This window comes from Elephantulus edwardii, unplaced genomic scaffold (assembly GCF_000299155.1).
Source record: "Elephantulus edwardii isolate Elephantulus edwardi_28Jun2011 unplaced genomic scaffold, EleEdw1.0 scaffold00035, whole genome shotgun sequence".
NCBI lineage: Eukaryota > Metazoa > Chordata > Mammalia > Macroscelidea > Macroscelididae > Elephantulus > Elephantulus edwardii.
This window is the reverse complement of record NW_006399785.1, coordinates 15,316,108-15,337,768: the sequence shown is the minus strand read 5'-3', so window position 1 is coordinate 15,337,768 and position 21,661 is coordinate 15,316,108. Positions and strand designations below refer to the sequence as shown.

The 21,661-nt window shown below is 41.0% G+C and overlaps 1 pseudogene; it reads right to left on the bottom strand.

The window, feature by feature from the left end:
- Positions 1–5,006: 5,006 nt before the first annotated feature.
- LOC102864678 overlaps positions 5,007–21,661 on the bottom strand; it is a 108,690-nt pseudogene continuing 92,035 nt past the window's right edge.

The following is a 21,661-nucleotide window of genomic DNA, read 5'->3' as shown; positions in this document are numbered from 1 at the left end:
CACTACTTCTATTCATATATTCCTTCCTAAAATTTTTCAGTGTCACTCAGTTCTTTTTGGTGCAGTGACTCTGTGTAATCCGTCCATCTTTGTTTGATGCATTCTGGGTTGTCCAATATATTTACCTTAGCATCTTTCACTATTGCGACTCGCGGCTTAAATTTGTCCGTCAGTTCTCTCAACCTGAAAATGCAGAATAAGTTCTTTCCTTTTTATTCCCCAATTCCAGCTCTCTGCACATTCCATTTTAAAACTCTGTTTTGCCTTCTTGAGCTGCCCTCTGAAATCTTCTGCTTAGCTGTTTCACTTCAGCATCTTTCTTCCTTGTTTTGCCTTCTTGACTTCTAGTAAAACATTTTTATTCTCTTTTGACATACATTTTGGGCTTTTCTTTCTTCTCTGTCTTTTAAATGATGTTTCACTTTCTTAATGGTTGATATTCTTGATATTATTCCACAACTTCATCTTACTTGGATCCACAATGCAATTCCCTTGGTACCAGCTAGTTAAGAAATCAAGAGTTGTATTGCATTGGGAAAGTCTGCAGTTAGGAACTTCTCCAAATATTTGAGGAGTAATGATGTCAGTTTGAGGATCAAAGTGTCTTTGATTCAGACCATGGTGTTTCTCATCTCTTGCTCTCTGAGGGCTGCACAATGAATGAGAAAGACAGAAGAAGAATTGATGCCTTTGAGCTGTTGTATTGGAGAAGAGATGGAACATCCCATGGACAGATAACAGAACAAAGAAATGTGTCTTGGAGATGGTGCAGTGAGAGTGCTCTTTGGAGGCAAAGATAATGAGGCTTCACCTCACATATTCCTTAGAGTGGAACATGATGCTTAGAAAGGTCAAGGATTGGTAAGGAAAGACCATCAACCAGGTGGATTGACACAGTGACTGTCAAAACGGGCTCTAAGGTGTCAGGAAATGTGAGGATGGCACAGGATTGGACAGGGTTCAGGGTTCAGAGGGATAATAGGATGTACTTCACTCACCAGCCCCTAACAACAAGTCTTTAACCTGGAATCTTCACTCTAACATCATCTGTAACAGCTGATTTGCCAATAAAGCACACTCTAAAAAATTATTGTATATTTTGCTACTAGTTTATTTACTAGATTCAAATACAGATTCGAACAAATCTTTCCATTTCCCTCACTGTCCCATCCTGCAGTGGGTGATGATTATGGCTCCAAGTAAGATGGAATTATTGACAACTTAGGTCTCTTCTCCTTCAATCAAGATGTTGCCTGTTACTGTCCTTGTTATGAATTTTCTTTTCTTGACATTGAAGTGTGATTCATACTGAATACTGGTCTGTGATCCTCTTCAGTAAATGGTTCAAGTCTTCTGCACTTTCTGCGAGCACGGTTGTGTTATTTGTTTATGCTTACATGTGGACACTAAGGTTCATCTGATACAGGCCATGGTCTTTACAATCACTTGTTATGCATCAGAGAGTTGGACAATGACCAAGGAGGATAGAAGGAGAATTGATGCCTTTGAGCTGTGGTGCTGGAGAAGAGTATGGAGAATACCATGGACTACTAGGAAAACAGATTTGTACTGGAAAGGGTTAAACCAGGTGACTCCTTGGAGGCAAGGATTCTGAGGCTCCGTCTAACATACTTTGGACATGTTGTGAGGAGAGACCGGTCCTTGGAGAGGGACATCATGCTTGGGAGGGTGGAGGGACGGCGCAGGAGAGGAAGGCCCTCTATGAGGTGGATTGATTCAGTGACTGGGATAATTGGGATGGAAGTGTCAGAGACAGTGTGATTGGCACAGGACAGAGCGGAGTTTAGGGTTGTTGTACACAGAGTTGCTATGAGTTCCAGGCGACTCGACGGCACATAACAACAACAACAACAACAGCAACAACAACATGTGAATGAATGTTCCTCTCATTCTAAAGATATTATTTTTTGTATAGTCCAATTTCATGAATGATTTGCTCATAGTAAAGACTGAACAGGAATACAAAAACAAATACAACCTTAACAAACACATTTCAATTTTTTTTTTAAATCAACACAATGTGTCTGTGTTTGACATCTGGTTTATGTAGTAGTTTCGATTGAGCACAGTTAAGAATGTGATCTACGTGGTTGAGAGACATTGCATAGTCAATAAACACAAGTCAAACTCTTTCTGATGTTCTTTTTTTTAGTCAAGATTTTTACTAAAAGAAAAGAACATCAGAAAGATATACCAGGTTGCAAAAGAGAGACACATTGGATGGTTTAGCAATTAAAAAGCTGTGTTTGACAAGGTTGTACCTTTTTGTATGCCAATTCCAGGAGCCTTGGCTTTGTTTATTTTTGGTTTGGGGTTTGGGTTTTTTTGTTGGTTTTTTTTTGTTTTTTTTTTGTTACATTGACTTCTTTTAATTTGTACTATTTCCTTCAACGGCATTGGTTGGCAACCATATGAAATGGTTACTGTCTTGGTTGTTTGAAAGCCCTGTTGAGCAGAACACTCATCAGAACAATGCTGTGAGTAACAGATCTGAACTTTGCACTATTCTGCACCAGCCTCATGATCTCCGATACACTCAAGCCTGCTGTTATGGTCACTATCAATCCATCTCCTCTCTTTCTCTGACAACCCACATTTCCCAGAGGGGATTTTTTTCCCCCAAGGTCTAACACCAATGACAACATAGTCGAAGTATGAGAGACAGTGTCCGTATCTCTGCCTCTAAGGAACTACCTTGTTCACCACCTAAAATACACTTATGTGTACTTTTGGCAATTCATTGGGTTTCTATTACTCTTCTCCAATATCACAGTTCAAACATATCCATTCTTCTTAAGTCATTCAATCCTTACTCATTATGCAACTTTCAGATGTGTAGCAAGCAATGAAAAAATGTAGGGCTTGTTTCAAGTCTTAATCTTTAAACAGATATCATTGTCCTGTAGCACTTTGGAGAGGTCTTTGACAGCAGACTTAGACAACGCAACATATCTTTTGATTTCTATCATATTATTACCATGAGTGCTGAGTATGGATCTAAATAAGACAAAATCTTTGACATTCTGAACATTTTTTATAACTACTGTGATATTGTTTATTGACAAGTAGACAATAGGTGAGAATTTGTGTTTTCTTGATATGGAGGTATAATCTATAATCAATATGAAAGTATGTGGTCTTTGATATTCTATGGCAAATCTACTTCATTCTCTGCAAACAAAGTTGTGCCATTGGCATTAAGTAAATTGTTGGCAAGTCTTCCTCTAATGATACCCAACAGACTGCCAGTCATAACCATCTGTGTACACCAGGACAACACTTACCTGCTTGACGCACTTCCTTCTTCCCAGTCTTTGCTTGTTTTAACTCTGCCCATGATCTCATCGATTCAGGGTCCCACCTGGGATGGTTCTCAGTTCACCCCCATGACAACTATAATGCCTGTTGTAGGCCTGTTTATCTGAGGGGATTTTAAGGAGGGGACCATAGGAGACTGTCCCAGAGTGGGGACAAGGTGCGTAAGAAGGTGGAATTTCAGTCACAGATCAAACATGGCTCAGATGAGATACCCAGGGAGGAACTGCAGAGCGGTGTGTAATGTCCAGCTGATACAGCAAAGGGCGCGTGTCTTCATCCTGGCCCTTCCTCCCATTTGCCCTTACCTTTGCTTTTCACTCAGAATGTCCCCTTCTTGCTATGGTGCTGCTAAGAACCCAGGGTGGGTAAACTGAGGCCCAGGAGCACAGGGTGGAGTCAGGCCAGGAATCAGTATAGGATGTGATAGAATTAACAGTCCCTTTCAATACCGGGGCGTGGAAAGCAAAGCATAGATATCACTTCCAGGTTTTATGGGCCATTCTGGATTTCTTAGTTTTGTGAGGCTTCTACCATGTGTTCAGTTGTTGTTGTTGTTGTTGTTGTTATGTGCCATCGAGTCACTTGCGACTCATAGCAACCCTATGTAAACAGCCCTAAACTCTGCTCTGTCCTTTGCCAATCTCACTGTCTCTGCCACTCCCATCCCGATTATCCCAGTCACTGAATCAATCCACCTCATAGAGGGCCTTCCCCTCCTGCACCGTCCCTCCACCCTCCCAAGCATGATGTCCTTCTCCAAGGACCGGTCTCTCCTCACAACATGTCCAAAGTATGTTAGATGGAGCCTCAGAATACTTGCCTCCAAGGAGCCACCCGCTTTAACCCTCTCCAGGACTAATCTGTTTGTTTTCCTAACAGTCCATGGTATTCTCAATACTCTTCTCCAGCACCACAGCTCAAAGGCATCAGTTATCCTTCTATCCTCCCTAGTCATTGTCCAACTCTCTGATGCATAACAAGTGTTTGCGAAGACCATGGCCTGTATCAAACGCACCTTAATCTCCAGAGAGACACCATTGCTCTTAAGTACTTTGGAGAGGTCCCTAACAGCAGACATTCCCATGGCAATGCGCCTTTTAGTTTCCTGGCTACTGTTGCCAAGATTGTTGACTGTGGATCCAAGCAAACTAAACCTGTGTTCAGTTAGCAGTGAGATATCCTCATCCATCTGTCAAACCCTAGGGAAAGCCCAGCCCTGAGGTTTAGCCGGACCTCCATCCTATCCCGTTCCCACTCTCTGTGCCAAGTGCTCAGACCTGTCTCACCTCCCACCTGCCCACTTTTCAACCCCCTCACCCTCACCCCCTGAAATCTAGGCCTGAGACATAGCATGGGGTCAGGGTAATCCAGTCCTTGAGAATCAAGGAAAATACTGGAGACTTGAAGATGAGGGTAATTCAGGAAACTTGAGGACCAAGCCTCCTCTGAGAATAACTGACACAGACACTGGCAGATGCAATGTGGTGGTTTATTTAGAGCATGCTTCTCCCGTGACGCCTCTCCTAGGCAAGTGCCTCTGAACCCCTGCAGCCCTTTGCAGAGGCACTCTGAAGTGGGGCAGGACTTGAGGTTCTTTGGGGTGATCCAGGAGCTGTCGCCTTGATTGAGCCCTTCTCTGCGGGCAGCAGGAGTTGAGCGGTCTGGAGCTAGCTCTGGGGCCGGAGCTGGCAGAGGTTCAGAGCGACGCACAGCTGCCTGGCGGGGTTGGCTGGGGTCTTGAGGTAAGTATTCAGCAAGAAAATGGGGTTGTTTTCCAATAGATACTCGCACCGGGCTGACGTGTCATTGCTGTTCCACTTACAGGATCTCCCCAGAGCCTTCAGCACGGCCATCGGAGAGGCCTTTGGATTCTCCTTCTTTTTGGTCTTCACCACCTCCCTGCACTTTTCGCACTTTGGGCTTGAGATGGTGGCCCTTTTCCAGGTGGTCACCCAGCATTGCTCTATTGCATTGCACCCTGTGGCTGTCTTCAGATTCTGGCACTTCTCCTGGGAGCTCTGGGAGCAGTTTAGGGCAGCAGTGTCAGGGATGAACGGGGCTGGGGCCAAGAGGCCGAGCAACAGCAGCAGGGCAGACAGCATGGTGCTTGGTGTTGGCGGACACCTGACACTCAAGAGCAGCTTGGCCTGTTATAAAGCCATCACTTTGACCCCGCCCTACTCCCACCTCAGCCTATCTCCCTCAAGGGTGCCATACCTTTCCTGTTGCTATTTCGGTACTTGAGCCCTAGGACTATTCCCCAGGGACAATGAGTCTTCCTTCTCCTCCCTTCTGAAGTGCTGGTGCCTTGTCGGTGTTTGGTTTTGACCAGTCAGCAACACTTCTTGTTGTTTTGTTGTTGTTGCGACGTGCCGTCTAGTTGAGCATGACTCATAGCAACCCTATGAACAAAAGACCTGAACCCAGTCCTGTCCTGTGTGACCTTATGGACCACACATCTGAATCCTGTCCTATCTTGTGCCATCTGATCATCTCTGACAGCCTCGAGCCCATTGCTGCAGTCACTGTGTGAACCCATGTGGTCGCAGGTCTTCATCTCTGTCACTGGCCGTGATGTCCTGTCCAATGGAAAAGCCTCTTCTAGCAATACGCCCAAAGTTTGGAAGATGAAGTTTCACCGTCCTTGCCTCCAAAGAGTGATCTCCTTTTTCCTTTTCCAAGACATATGTTTGCTCTTTTGGCAGTCCATGGGATAGTCAGTACTGTTTTCCAACACTACAGTGCAAAGGAATGGATTTTTCTTCTGTCATCCTTATTCACTGTCCAAGCATAACAAATAATTAAAAAGACCATGGTCTGAATCAGGCACACCTTAGTCTTCAAACTGACATCATTGCACCTCAGTATTTTGGAAATGTCCTTGTCAGTGGACTTGGCCATATCAGTATGTGTACTGATCTCCTGACTGCTGGTACCAAGGGTGTTGAATGTGGATCTAAGTAATATGAAATCATAGGTAGTTTTAATCCATTGGGATGGATGTTAAGATGTAATCCACATTGACAGCTGAAGTCTCTGTGCCTCTGCAGCAATTGTTTCAAGTCCTCACTTTCAGCAAGCATAGTAATGTCATCAGCAAAATTCATGTTGGTGGTGAGTCTTCCTCTGTTCCTTATGCCACCTTCTTCTTCAAAGAGTTTGGCTTCTCAAAGGGTGTACTTGGCACACAGATTGAATAGATATGGAGAAAGGATACAACCCTGACTCACACTCTCATTTTTGCAATCTGAAAGTGATCAAGCTTGCAATGATACGCATTAATACTTACTGGTGAATGCAAAAGTTGGAAAAAAATGAGGAAGCCGTAGTACACTGAAGTTGCATACTTGGTGACAGAAATGAAACTGGAGAGTGAATGACTGAATTTTCTACCTTCAATGATTGATTTATAGCAAATCCTTATTTTAAAAACCACAAAAGATAACTTTACACTTGGCACCACTGTAGGGATTGCCCAGGAGTCAGATTGAATCCAGGTAGGAGAAAATATGTCGTAGAAGCTCTGTAGCTGGAGTCAGATTGAGGCTAGGGGCTGATGATGGAACAGATCCTCAATTGGTCATGTGCAAATTAAGACTGAGGAAGGTTAAAACAAATCCACAAAACCCAAAATGCACCCTTGAATTTATTACACCTGAATTTATAAAAATAAAAAAAAACAAACCACCAACCAAGTGGCTTATTGCCAACGAAGGTGCATAGACAGACTCTACCAGCTCTGCTTCTAACCACCTAATCAATCTTCAGGTTGCACACCCCGGCTGGCTCTATGACCCTCTTCTAGGTTATATGATCTCTGGGAAGCTCCTTCTGAATAGTACTTGAAGTCATGGCATGAGTAATATTTGTGGATCTCTGTATTTGCTGACTTTATAGACATATATACTTCTATTACAATTGTAAAGACCCCTACTTGTGTAGTGGCCAACATACTGTGCTTCTAACCCAAAAGTTGTCAGTTCAAATCCTCTAGCCACTCTTTGGAAAAAGCTGGACATTTCTCTGCCTCTAAAATTTTATACCCTAGAAAACAAGAGAAAATGTCACGATGAATTAGAAAGTACTCTATTCTTTTGTTATTGTTAAGAGTTGCCTGTGACTCATAGCAACCCTCTGAACAATAGCGCTGAACCCTGCCCTGCCTACCCTCATTACCCCAGTTACTGTGTCAATACATCTTATCCAGGTCTTCTTTTCCTACATTGTCCCTCCACCCTTCCAAGTCTGATGTCCCTTTCTAAGAACTGGCCTCCCCTGGTAACGTGCCAAAAGTATGTGAGACGGAGTTCCAAACTGCTTGCCTTCATGAAGCAGCTCAGTTTTACCATCTCCAGGATAGACCTGCTATTTCTCTTGGCAGTCCATGGTACGTTCAACACTCTTCTCCAGCACCACAACTCAATGGCATCCATCCTTCTGTCATCCTTAGTCACGGTCCAGCCCTCTAATAAATAGAAAGTAATTATGAAGACCGTGACTTGGATCAGGCTCACCTTAATCTCAAGACCGACATCATTGTTTCTCAGTACTCTGGAGAGGTCCCTGACAGCAGATTTATCTAAACGCAAATTTGTTTCTTGTTTTCCTGAATGCTGGTGCCAAGAGTTCATTGTGGAAACTAGTAAGCTGAAATTGTTAAATATCTCAGTCTCTTCTTCATCTATTAAGATGCTGCCCATTGTCCCAGTGGTGAGAATCTTTGTGGGTTTTTTGTTTGTTTGTTTGTTTTTTATGTTGATCTCAGTTCATAATGGAGACTGCAGTCCTTGACCCTCAGCAAACAGTCCAGGTCCTGGAATTTTGACAGTTTGAGTGGCATCCACTTTCTAAATAATATGCCTCAGGAAATTTTGTAAACTTTGATAAATGTTGATAGTTGTAGGGGGGCTTTAGTTCATTGGGTCACTATGAGTTGTGCTCGACTCGAAGGCAATCAACAACAACAACATTATAAAGGATGTAAATCAGAATCACTAGGAGAGTCATACAGCAGAAGAGCTGGAAAGATTCCCAATTTAGAGTTTTAATGTCCCAAAGGCCTCATCATCCTCTCAACCAGGTGGTTCATTGAGATTTGGGGCCAGGTGATTTTATTACAACGAGGAGGCACCTGATGGAGTGGGACCACAGTCCCCTTCCATAACACAGACTTCAGTTGCTCACCTTGACGTCCATCAACTTAAAGAGATCATTACAATATATCACATAGTCCACCTTTCTGGCCTGGCCAGCACTCAGCCAGCCAGCTTCACCTTGTGAAACGCCTTATAAATATATCTTTTTTGTTAGGAAGAATCTAGACTTTTTTGGTTGGCATTTGAATTCCAAGAAGTCTCAGATATTATCTCTCATGATCAGAGGTAAGAAATAAATACTTGTTGTTCTTAGAGGCCTTCGAATCAGATCCGACTTATACCAATTCTATGTGCAAGAGAGGGAAACCTCAAGTAATCCTGTACCCTCAGGCAAGGCTATGATGTTTCACTCCACTTAAACTGGTAATCCTAAAAACAAGGAATTTCTTTATTTGTAGGCAACAAGAAACCAGATTTGTTGTCACTCTGTTATTATATGCCATACCTTGGAATCACCACGTGACTGAGCTAGTCACTTTACTCCTTGAAATAAAGCAAAAAGCCATGGTCATCTGCTCAAGTCAGATTCATGGTGACCCTATTTGTTAAAGACAAGAGGTGTTGTTACTTGTCTTTAAATTGATGACAACTCATAATGACTCTGTGAACAAGCAGATCAGAACCTTGCCCTATCCTGTACCATTCTCACACGCTAAGCCATGCTCAAAGCTGTTGCCGTGGTCACTGTGTTAATGTCTTGTTGAATGTCTAGCTCTCTTTTTCTAACCCTCTACTTTCCCCAGCATGATGTCTTCTTCTAAGAACAGGAGACTCCCAAATTAGGTAAGACAAAGGTTGTTTTTTTTTTTTAAAGAATGTGTTGTTTTGTTGTTGTTATGTGCCATCCAGCCGCTTGCGACTCATATGTACAACAGCCATAAACTCCACTCTGTCCTGTGCCAATTGCACTGTCTCTGACACTCCCATCCCAATTATCCCAGTCACTGAATCAATCCACCTCATAGAGGGCCTTCCTCTCCTGCGCTGTCCCTCCACCCTCCCAAGCATGATGTCCCTCTCCAAGGACCGGTTTCTCCTTACAACATGTCCAAAGTATGTTAGACGGAGCCTCAGAATCCTTGCCTCCAAGGAGCCTCCCGGTTTAACCCGTTCCAGGACAAATCTGTTTGTTTTCCTAGCAGTCCATGGTATTCTCAATGCTCTTCTCCAGCACCACAGGTCAAAGGCATTAATTCTCCTTCTATCCTCCTTGGTCATTGTCCAAATCTCTGATGCATAACAAGTGATTGCAAAGACCATAACCTGTATCAGACGCACCTCAGTCTCCAGAGAGACACCATTGCTCTTCAGTATTTTGGAGAGGTCCCTAATAGCAGACTTTCCCATGGCAATGCACCTTTTAATTTCCTGGCTGCTGGTGCCAAGACTGTTGACTGTGGAACCAAGCAAACTAAAGCTGTGTACAATCTCAGTCTCTTCACCATCCATCCTGATGCTGCCAATTGGTGCAGTGGTGAGAATCTTTGTTTTCTTGACATTGAGCCTCAATCCATATTGTAGGCTGCAGTCCTTGACACTCTGCAGCAGGCGCTTCAGGTCCTCCTCAGTTTCAGCAAGCAGGGTTGTGTCATCCGCATAACGCAGGTTGTTGATAAATTGTCCACCAATCTTGACCCCACATTTCTTCTCATAGAGCCCAGCCTCCTGGATAATCTCTTCTGCATGTAGGTTGAAAAGGTATGGAGATAGGATGCATTCCTGGCGTATGCCCTTCCCAATTTTGAACCATGCAGTGTTCCCTTTGCTCTGTTCTGACGACTGCCTCCTGGTCCAAGTATAAGTTTCGCATTAGAACGATTAAGTGTTCTGGGATTCCCATTCTTCTCAGAGTCAGCCATAGTTTGTTATGATCTACACAGTCAAATGCCTTTACATAGTCAATGAAACACAGATAGACATTCCTCTGGTATTCCCTGCTTTCAGCCAAGATCCATCTAACATCAGCTACAATATCTTTAGTACCACGAAATTATTATTAATTTTAATGAAAATTAAACTCCTTGCCCCTAAGAAATACTCTGAATGCTTGTTTTTAAGACAGGTTGTTTTTATTTTTCTTCCTTTTTAAAATTTTATCATTTTGATGGCCCACAGCATAATCAGTACTACAATTAAAAGAAAAAATACTCTTTGATCGCCTTTATTCACTGTGCAATTTTTAAGAGACTATGAAGCAATTGAAAAGGCCATGGTTTGAGTCGTGTACACCTTAGTCTTTAAAGTGGCATCATGTCTCTTCACTTTAAAGAAATCTTTAACAGCTGATCTTCCCAATGCAACACTTATTTTCGTCTTTGACTGCTACTGACATGAGTGTTGGTAGTAGAACCAAATAATATTAAATGATTGACAACTTCAAACTTTCTCCATCTATCATGATGTTGTCTATTGACCCGGTGGTGAGGATTTTGTTTTATTGATGTTGAGATGTAACCCATATTGAAGACTGTAATCTTTGAACTTTCCCAGTAGATAATTTATGTCTCCTTCACTTTCTGCAAGCAAGGTTGTGTCATCTGCATAGCAAGGGTTGTTGATGAGTCTTTCATCAGTCACTACGGCACACACACACACCTTCAAGTAGTCCTAATTCTCAAACTATTTCTGCAAGCAACATTGTGTCATCTGCATATAGATTACATAGATTTAGAGAAGGATACAACCCAGATGAAAAATTCTTGATTTTAAACCTTGACAAATTTTCTTGTTCTGTTTTACCAGCTTTCTCCCTGGTTTGTATACTGTCTCTACTTAAGCAGAATTACGTATTCTTGAAATTGCAGTTGTACTCAGTGTTCTCCACAATTTGTTATGATCCACACAGTCAAATGACTTGAATACTCATAAAACACAGTCTGCCTTCCTTCTGATATTCTCAACCTTCAAAAAAGATCAGTCTGACAATATTAACAAGAAGATTGGTGGTTTGGACCTCCTAAGTGGCACACATAAGAAAGGCCTGGCATTCGGTGTCTGAATGGTATTCTTTGTTCTATGGCCTCTTCTAAATCCATCTTGAAATTATGACATTTCCTTGCCATTGTAACATTCAAATGGTTTTAAAAATTGACTTCAGTAGGATTTACTTGTGCTGATACTGACAAAATATGGATATTATCAATCAGTATCAGTGACTGGGGTAGTCCGGATGGGTGTGTCAGAGGCAATGCGATTGGCACAGGATAGAGCGGGGTTTAGGGCTGTTGTACATAGGGTCGCTATGAGTCGCAAACGACTCACGGCAAATAACAACAACAACAATCAATATCACATGCAAGTAAAATCATGCTGAAGATTATTAGAAAATGGCTAGAACAAACATCATCATGGAACTGCCAGGAATCTAAGCTGAATTCAAAAGAGATCATGACGTGAGGGAAATAGTTCCTAATGTCAGATGGGTCTCGGCTGAAAGTGGAGAATACCAGAAAGATGTTTCTCTGTGTTTTACTGGCAATGCAAAGGTAATTGTGTGGATCTTAACAAGTTATGACTAACATTGGGAAGTGTGAAAATTCTGAAACATTTAATTGTGCTCATGAGAAACCTATATATAAACCAAGAATCTATTATATGAACAGAAAAAAGGGAACACAGTATAATTCAAGAACAGCAAAGTGTGCATCATACCTGTATGCCGAGGTGTGTGTATATATATATATATATATATATATATATATATATATATATATATGTATGCTGAGGAAATATGAGAAGCTGGACTACAAGAAGGATAATACTATAACAGAATTAGAGAAAGGTTCATCAATAAGTTGGGTTATGTAGGTGACACAATTTTCGCTTGCTAAACATAAAGATGACTTAAAACACCTGCTGCAAAAGCCAATTACAAAATGGGCAAAAGATATGGAAAGAATTTCTCAGAGGAAGATATTTGAATGGCAAACACACACATGAAGAAATGCCCCAAATCACTGGCAATAAAAGAGATTCAAATCAAAACAACAATGAGATACCATCTCACACCAGTAAGAGCATAAGAGTGACAAAGTTTGACAGGGCAGCAAGTCATAGATATTGGAGAGGATGTGGCAAGAAAGGAAATCTTATACATTGTTGGTAGGATTGTAGAATGGTGCAACCATTCTGGAAGGCAGTTTGGCGCTTCCTCAAAAAGCTGAACATAGAAATTCCATATGACCCAGCTATTTCACTACTTGGAATATAGCCTGAGAATATGAAAATTGAGGCACAAACTGAGATTTGCACACCAGTGTTCATAGTGGCATTAGTCATCATTGCAAGAACATGAAAATAGCCCAAATGTCCAACCACAAACAAATGGATTGAGAAATTTTAGTACAGTCACACAATGGAATACTATGCAGCAAATTGAGATTTGCACACCAGTGTTCATAGTGGCATTAGTCACCATTGCAAGAACATGAAAATAGCCCAAATGTCCAACCACAAACAAATGGATTGAGAAATTTTAGTACAGTCACACAATGGAATACTATGCAGCACACAGGAGCAATGATTTTGTAAATTATTGCCTAACTTTGGAGGGACTGGAGAGTATTATGCTGAGTGAACTAACATAGTCCACATAAAGATAAATATTGTATAAGATCATTGTTGTAGAATGAGTATAAGGATCCAGGTGGGGTGGGAGAGGCTGGAAGCAGAGGGATGTGGATGTACAGGGGGAAGAGGGGATTAATCATGAGGTTGTACAATTAGACGGGTGGGTGGGGTGAAAGAAATTGAAAGAACTTGTTTGAATTTGCATTAGAATTTTGTAAATAAACTAGTGAAAACAATCACAACAAAAAACAAAAAAAACAGCAAAACACCTGCTGCAAAAGACCAAACACTATGAAATATTTCATGGACTGAAATTAGAACAAACAAGTCTGTGTCAGAGGAAGTACAACCAGGTAGCTCTTTAGAGGCAAGAATGGTGAAATTTTTTTCACGGACTCTGGGCATACTTTCAGGAGGGCCTAATCCTTGGGAAAAGACATTGTGCTGGGAAAGATGGGAGGTCAGAGAAAGAGAGGAAAATCCTCAACACATGGACTGACAAAGTGACTGTCATCATGCTCTCAGGTATATCAGAGATGGTGACTACAGCACAATTCTTCTATTGTCTTCCTGACCTGTTACCTAAACTTCACATACATGTGTGGTTATTGTTGTTGTTAGTTGCCCTCAAGTCAACCATGACTCATAGCCACCCCGTGAATAGCAACTCTAAACCTTGCCCCATTCTACACCATTCTCACCATTTCCCACGTGTGTGTGCCCTTTTATACAGTCAGTATATCAGTTGATTTGTTTGAGGGTCTTGCCATTTTTTCTCTGACACTTTGACTAACCCTGGATATTAACTTTCCCATGTACATTTTAGTCTTTAAACAGAAATCCTCATTTTGGAGAGGACCTTGATAGAAGAGTTTCCCAAAGCAATGAGTATTTTTTTTTTCTTGACTATTGGTAGCATGGATATTGGTAGGAGAATCCAAGCAAAATGAAATTGTTGACAATTTCAAGCTTTTCTCCATTTATCATGATGTTGCCTGTTGGTCCAGTGATGAGGATATTTGCTTTTTTCATGTTGAGTTATAACTTGTATTGAAGGCTGTCGTCTTTGATTTTCTCCAGTAAGTACATCAAGCCTTTTTCACTTTCTGCAAACAAGGTTGTGTCCTCTCTATAATACAAGTTGTTGATGAAACCTTCAATCATTATGCAGCATTTTTCTTCATATTTTCTGTTACCAAATTATTTTTTCTTCAGACTGAATATGTATGGAGAAAGAATATGACTCTTGTGTACAATTTTCCTGACCTTGAACCATACTGTGTTTCTTTATAAATTCTAAGCTTCTTGGTCTATGTAGGAGTTTCACAAGTATGCAATTAAGTGTTTCGAGATTCTCATTCTTCTGAAGGTTATCCATAATATGTTATGTTCCATGAAGTTGAATGCTTTTGGATAATCAATAAAACAGATGTAAGCATCTTTCAGATAAAATGCAACACAAATAAACAAGTATTCTATGCTTTCAGCCAAGATTCATCTGTCACCAGCAATGTGAGCTCCTATGCTATGGCCTCTTCTCAATCCATCTTGAATTTCTGGAAGTTCCCTGTCTATGTACTGGGGTTTTTTTGGTATTTTTATTATGATATTAAAAAGGAGTGGTTTTTAAAAATTGGTTTGCATCCAGTAATTCATATAGATTGGATTTCATTCATGGACATTGTGCGCCATACAATCATTCCTATATATTACCCTGTTTTTTCAAGTCCCCAGTGACTCTTTGCTATTTTGTGACCATCTGTGCAATAAACTCTACTATCTTAGTGATCCCCCCCTTCTCATTTCCTATCCCCTTTTCGACATTTATACACATCTTACTAGTTAGCCTTCTGTTTTTACAATAAAGTTCTTATATAGTATTTGTCCTTATGAGACTGAGATAGTTCACTTAACAAAATGCTCTCTAGACTCTCCCATGTTATATAGGATTCTACAAAATCACTGTTCTTAAGTGTTGCTTAGTATTCCGTTGTGTGAATGTTTCACAGTTTGTCAATTCATTTGTTGATAGCCTTTTGAACGGTTCCCATTTTCATACTGTTGTGAAAAACAATGCTATGAACATGCGGTTGTTACTATGTGTATATGTCTGCGTATTTGGACTTGTGTTTCAGATCATTTTTTCTTGGGGTATATTCCTAACAATGGAATGGGTGGGCCTTATGGGATTTTTATGCCCAGCTTTCTGAGGACATGCATAACTGCCTTCCAAAGGGTTGTACCAATTTACAATCCCACTGGTGGTGAATGACAGCTGCAATCTCTACACATTCTAAGGCTTCTATGTTTCGTCTCACTTTGTCTCATAATCTTTATGGTTTGGGGCTTTATCCCTAGATCTCTGATCCACATTAAGTTGATTTTCTTTTTGTAGTGTGAGATGTGGATCCTGTTTCAAATTTCTTCAGATAGATGTAAACTTTTGCCAGCCTCACTTGTTGAAGAGGTTGTTCTTTCTTCATTTGAGAGCTTCTAATTTCTCATCAAATACCAATTGACCATACGTAGATGAGTTAATATCTCATTTTAGTTTCTGTTCTGTTGATCTACGTGTCTGTCATTATACCAGGACCATGGTAGTTTGGTTACTCAGCCTGTGTTTTCAGTAATTTTTGAGATCAGGAAGTGCTATGCCTCGCACTTCATTTTTTTTTTTTCTAAAGAGCTTATTTGGGGTCTCTTTCTTTGCCAATAAACCTGCCAATTTACTTTTCTATCTTTTTGAAAAATAGGTTTGGTATCTGTATTGGAATTTTGTTGAACATGTAGATTGCTTTTGGTAGGATTGTTATTTTCGCAATGTTGAGTCTTCCTCTCCACCAACAGAGATTTTTTTTCCATTTAGTTACATCTCTTATTGTTTCTTGTAGTGTTTTGTAGGTTTGTTTTGTAGTAGTGTTTTATCAACATTATGAAATCTCTTATGTTGGTAGTTAGAGATAGCTATATCTGACCTTTAATAGCTCCACATGGAAGGGTACTGTCCTTGTCCACAGCATCAATAACATACCAGTTCCGATGGGATCAGACGTATTCCCACGTGCTCCCATACCGCTTTCTACCTACCTCAACACCAGTATTATTATTTCGCTGGGTTCTGATGTGATAGTCCACAGACCACACACACAGAACCATATTGGGGAAGAGAAAAAGTTATGTTGTTGTTGTTATGTGCCGTCGAGTCGCTTGCGGCTCATAGCGACCCTATGTACAACAGCTCTAAACTCTGCTCTGTCCTATGCTAATCTCATTGCCTCCAACACATTCATTCCAATTGCCCCAGTCACCGAATCAATCAATCCATATCCCAGAGGGCCTTCCCCTCCTGTGCCTGCCCTCCACCCTCCCAAACATGCTATCCCTCTTCAAGGACACGTCTCTCCTTATAACATGACCAAAGTATGTCAGATGAAGCCTCAGAATCCTTGCCTCCAAGGAGCATTCCAGTTTAACCCTCTCCAGGATGAATCTGTTTGTTCTCTTAGCAGTCCATGGCACCTTCAGCACTCTTCTCCAACACCAAAGCTCAAAAGCATCAATTCTCCTCCTATCCTCCTTGGTCATTGTCCTACTCTCTGATGCATAACAAGTGATTGCAAAGACCATGGCCTGTACCAGACGCGCCTTTGTCTCCGGAGACACACCATTGTTCTTGAGTACTTTAGAGAGGTCCCTAACAGCAGACTTTCCCATGGCAATGCATCTTTTAATTTCCTGCCTGTTGGTGCCAAGAGTGTTGACTGTGGAGCCAAGCAAACTAAAGCTGTGAACAATCTCAATCTCTTCACCATCCATCTTGATGCTGCCAATTGGTCCAGTGCTGAGAATCTTTGTCTTCTTGACATTGAGCCTCGATCCATATTGAAGGCTGTAGTCCCTGACCCTCAGCAACAAGCACTTCAGGTCCTCCTTAGTTTCAGCAAGCAGGGTATGTCATTTACATAACGCATATTGTTGACGAATAGTTACTATATACAACTATGGGAGTACTGATGGCGTAGTGGCAAGAAGCCTCCTGAGTACTGCCTTATCTGTATCCCAGAAGTTTTGATATATTATGTTTTCATTTGTTTCAAGGAACATTTTTACTTCACTTTTTTCCCCTTCTATAACCCAGTAGTTCTCAAGCAGGGTATTTACCTCCCACCTGTTGTTGCTGGATTTTTTCTTTTATTCTCCTGTTAGTTTCTAGTTTTATGGCACTGTAATCTAAGATACTTTGTATTATTCAACATATTTTTAATTTGTTGAGGCTTGCTTTGTGTCCTAATATATGCTCAGTTCTGGAGAAGGTAACCTGTGTACTTGAGCACAAAGAAAATTGAGTTTTAGTTTGGTGAAGCACCCTGAATACATCCACAAGGTCGAGTTGGCTGATTATACTTTGTAGTTCTTCATCTTTGCTGAATTTTTTTTTTCAAGTTGACCTATCCTTTGTTGAGGACAGTAGTTACATTCTCCTATTATGCCTGTGGTGCTGTTTGTTTCTTTCTTCAAATCTGCTAAAATTGTTCTATGTATTTTTAAATCTGTTATTTGGTGTGTAGGTGTTGACCAAGGCTATGTCATCTTAATTTGTTATTCATTGAATCATTATATAGTGTCCTTCCTTATCTCTTATGGAATTCATCCTGAAGTCCATTTTATCAGAGATTAGTACTGCCACTCATGCTCCTTTTTTTTTCTAAATTTCATTTGTTTGGCATAATTTTTTCCAGCTTTTAATTTTTAGTCTTTCATCTCTTAGATGTAACTCTTATAGGTAATATATTGATGATATTTTTCTTTAAAAGTCCATTTTTCTACTCTTTTTTGCTTAATTGGTACATTTAAGCAATTCACATTAAGTGTGATTATCTGAACAAGTCACTTTTATGGTTGCCATTTTGCTCTGTTTCTTTTTCTGCTATTTCTGCTTCTTTGTGGCCCACCCACTTTCCTTTGGTGTTTCTGTATGAAGAAGTTCCCTTGGAATTTCATGTAGAGTAGGTCTTGTTTTCACAAATTCCTTAAGTTCATGCTTTTCTTCAAATAACCTAATTTTTCCTTCATATTTGATGGACATCTTTTCTACATACAAGATCCTTGGCTGGCAGTTGTTTCCTCTCAGCCTTCTGTATATGTCTTATCATTGTCTTCTTGCTGGCATGGTTTTTGCTGAGGAATCAGAACTTAATCCAACTAGTTCTCCTTAGTAGGTGACTCCTTGTTATTATGTCACATTTAGTATTATACCCTTATCTTTGATTTTGGAGAATTTGAATATGATATGACTTGGTGTTTTCTTTTGCGGTCTCGTCTGTTTGGAGTGTGCTGATATTCTTGAATGCGGATTTCCTCATTTTTCATGATACCTGGAAAGTTTTCTTCTAGCACTTCTTTTCTCAGTGCTTTCCCTTCACCCCTCCTTTTCTGGAATTCCACTACACACATATTTTGATTCTAACTTTTCCTCCATTAATCCTTCTGTCTCCTCTGTGCTTTTTATTCCAGGAAGTTCCCATTGAGGGTTTGGTCTTCTAGTCTCTGACTCTTTGTTCCATCTATTCTGTTGATTTTTTTGTCCCTCAAGCATAATGGAAACTTCTGCCACTTTGTTTTTTATATTCTGAATTGTGTTTTCATGAATTTCATATTATTTCCAGTATTATTTTTATAACTTCTCTGTCTTAAGAAGATTTTAAAAATTCTTGTACCTCTTTACTTATAGTTTAAATTCTTTCTTCCATTATTTATAGCTTCTCAAGTAGTTGTTCCTGTAACTCAACATCAATATATTTCTGTTGCATCCCTGTCTCTGGAGTATTCATTGGGTCTGTACTCTGATCTGCTGTATTAGGAAAAGGTTTGTGGTTTTGTTTGTTTGTTTTTTTCTGTAATATTTGAAGCTGCCTATTGTGTTCTTGTCATATGTGAATTTTTTCGTGTGTGAGGTTGTTTTTGCTGTGACTGCTTATGTTATTGAAAGTTTATTATTTTTATGATACTATTGATAATTTTCAGATTTAAGGTATTTTCTTTAAAAGTGGGAAGCAACCTAGCTCTATCTGAAGTCCTTCTTGGTCTGTGCAGTGGGAAAGCTCACCTTTCCTAAAGGTCCTCTCTGTCCTGCAGCTCAACCAGTGAGGAAGGCCCCTGACTGAGGCACTTTCTTTGTAGGGAAGAGAAGATCAACTTATAGTACCTGAAGAAGGCCATTTTGATTTCACGTAGACTGGTGGGAAATTCACTTAGGTCCTGTTTATGATCAGTAATAACTTTCAGTAGGTGCTTATTTGCATATGATAATAATGGTGCCCTAGTGGCATTATGCATCAGAGAGTTGGACAATGACCAAGGAGGATAGAAGGAGAATTGATGCCTTTGAGCTGTGGTGCTGGAGAAGAGTATTGAGAACACCATGGACTGCTAGGAAAACAAACAGATTTCTGAGGCTCCGTCTAACATACTTTGGACATGTTGTGAGGAGAGACAGGTCCTTGGAGAGGGACATCATGCTTCGGAGGGTGGAGGGACAGCGCAGGAGAGGAAGGCCCTCTATGAGGTGGATTGATTCAGTGACTAGGATAATTGGGATGGGAGTGTCAGAGACAGAGCGATTGGCACAGGACAGAGCGGAGTTTAGGGTTGTTGTACATAGGGTCGCTATGAGTCTCATGCGACTCGACAGCACATACAACAACAACAACAAGTGGCAAGAACCTGCTCTGCAATTCCAGAGGCACGTGGTTTGAAGCCACCAGCTGCTCCAGGAGACAAGAATGGGTAATCTCTTCCCGTGCGATTAACTGCCTCAGAAAACCTGTTGGAGGGTCGGCTCTGAGGTTCTCACTGTACTGTACTCAATAACAACAGCAACAATACGGATATTATTCTATAATTTCCATGCCCTTTTGAATCATATTTTTTTGAACTGGAGCAAACATGGTTGTCTTCAAGGAGTTGTGCTTCTAATCCAGAGGCAGGTGGTTCAAATTTACAGACTTCTCTTGTGAGTAAGATGGACAGACTACTCCCATGTGATGTAAGCCTCTGGAATTCTACAGGTGCATCGGCTATGAATTGATTCAATTATATGACACATTATAATAACAAACAATTAATTAGTAAGGTATCAGCCTTCCAGATTTGTTGACAGAGACCTGGATATAACAAAAGCCCCAACTTCTAGGTGCCTGGGAGTACCACTGCAGGGCTTTAGGAAAGAGAAGTCTGTGACACTTACCCCCACCTAAACTCCTGGAAGCCCATAACATTCTAAGAAGTAAATATTGCCCCATTTCACAGATGAGAAACTGATATTGAAGACCACACTTCCTACCCAAAACCGTTTTTTTTTTCTGGCTTTAAAACTCCTGTGATTGTCTTTAAAACTCTATCAAAATGCTTTACCCTAGTGAGCTATGTCACCCTCAACCCACCATGGCTGTACTTTGATCCCTGTGACTTTGGTATTGGTTATAGCCTGGGAGGTGATGTGCCCTTGGGAGCAAAGCTTGCCGGTGGATTTCACAACTGTTTGCTAGACTAGGATAAGCACAGGCTGAAACAGGAGGAAGGGAAAACTAGACAAACCCTGCATGCGGTTTGTTGTTGAGGGATTAGGATTACCCCTGTGAAATGAATGTAGGCAGCATGAGGACAGCTGAGTGCGACCTCTGCTAACTTCACAAGGAAGAACTGTCCTCATCAACATCTATAGTCCAAACTAGTTCTGCTATGGTCAGAGCAGGGTCAGAGAAAGAGATGACCTTCATTGAGATAGGTTGATACAGTAACTGCAGCAATAGGGTCAAGTGTACCAGAGATGATGAGGGCATAGTACAGGACAGGGTTCTGACCTGTCATTCACAGGGTCGTTATGAGTTGTGCTTAACATAACATAACAGCAACGAAAGGACAGACATGATCTCCCACCTTCCTGTCCTTTATATTAATTCAAACACCATTTTACAGGGTACAAAATCCTTTTTTTTCCCAAAAAAATTTTTTTAATTATTATTATGTGTGTACCGTCAAATCGGATCTGACTGGTACAGGAGGTGATTGCTCCTCCTTCTTCAGCAGAGCATCTGGTGGATTTGAATCACACACCTCTGGGATTGCAGTGCAGCTTCTTGCCACTAGGCCACCAGAGCTTACCTACAAATCCTTTTCAATGACCACACAGACTTCATAGAACCATGGTCACTCTTATGGGGTTTATTAGGAAAGTTCACAAGTTGACAGCAGAATACAATTCCTCGGTTCAGACAGCTTCCCAAGTGTGGTCACAGACACTTTGATCTTCAATTTCATGGTTTAGGTCAGTTACAAAGTTCTCTCAGTTTTGTCTGTTATGGTGAATTCCCTCAGTACACCAACAAGCCTGAGTGAAGACCCCTCACTCTGACTTTGAGGGGCAGCAGGTCCACATCAGCCCCGTCTCATGTTGGTCTGTGGTTCTCTGCGGAGATGCTCTTGCTTTTGTGGGGATGCTGGTCTGGCTGACACAGTAAACTTTGGCCCCTAAGGATACATCCTGTATTCCCTTCTTCCACTTTCTCTTGGTGTTGAGATTGTCAGATTTCTGCTGT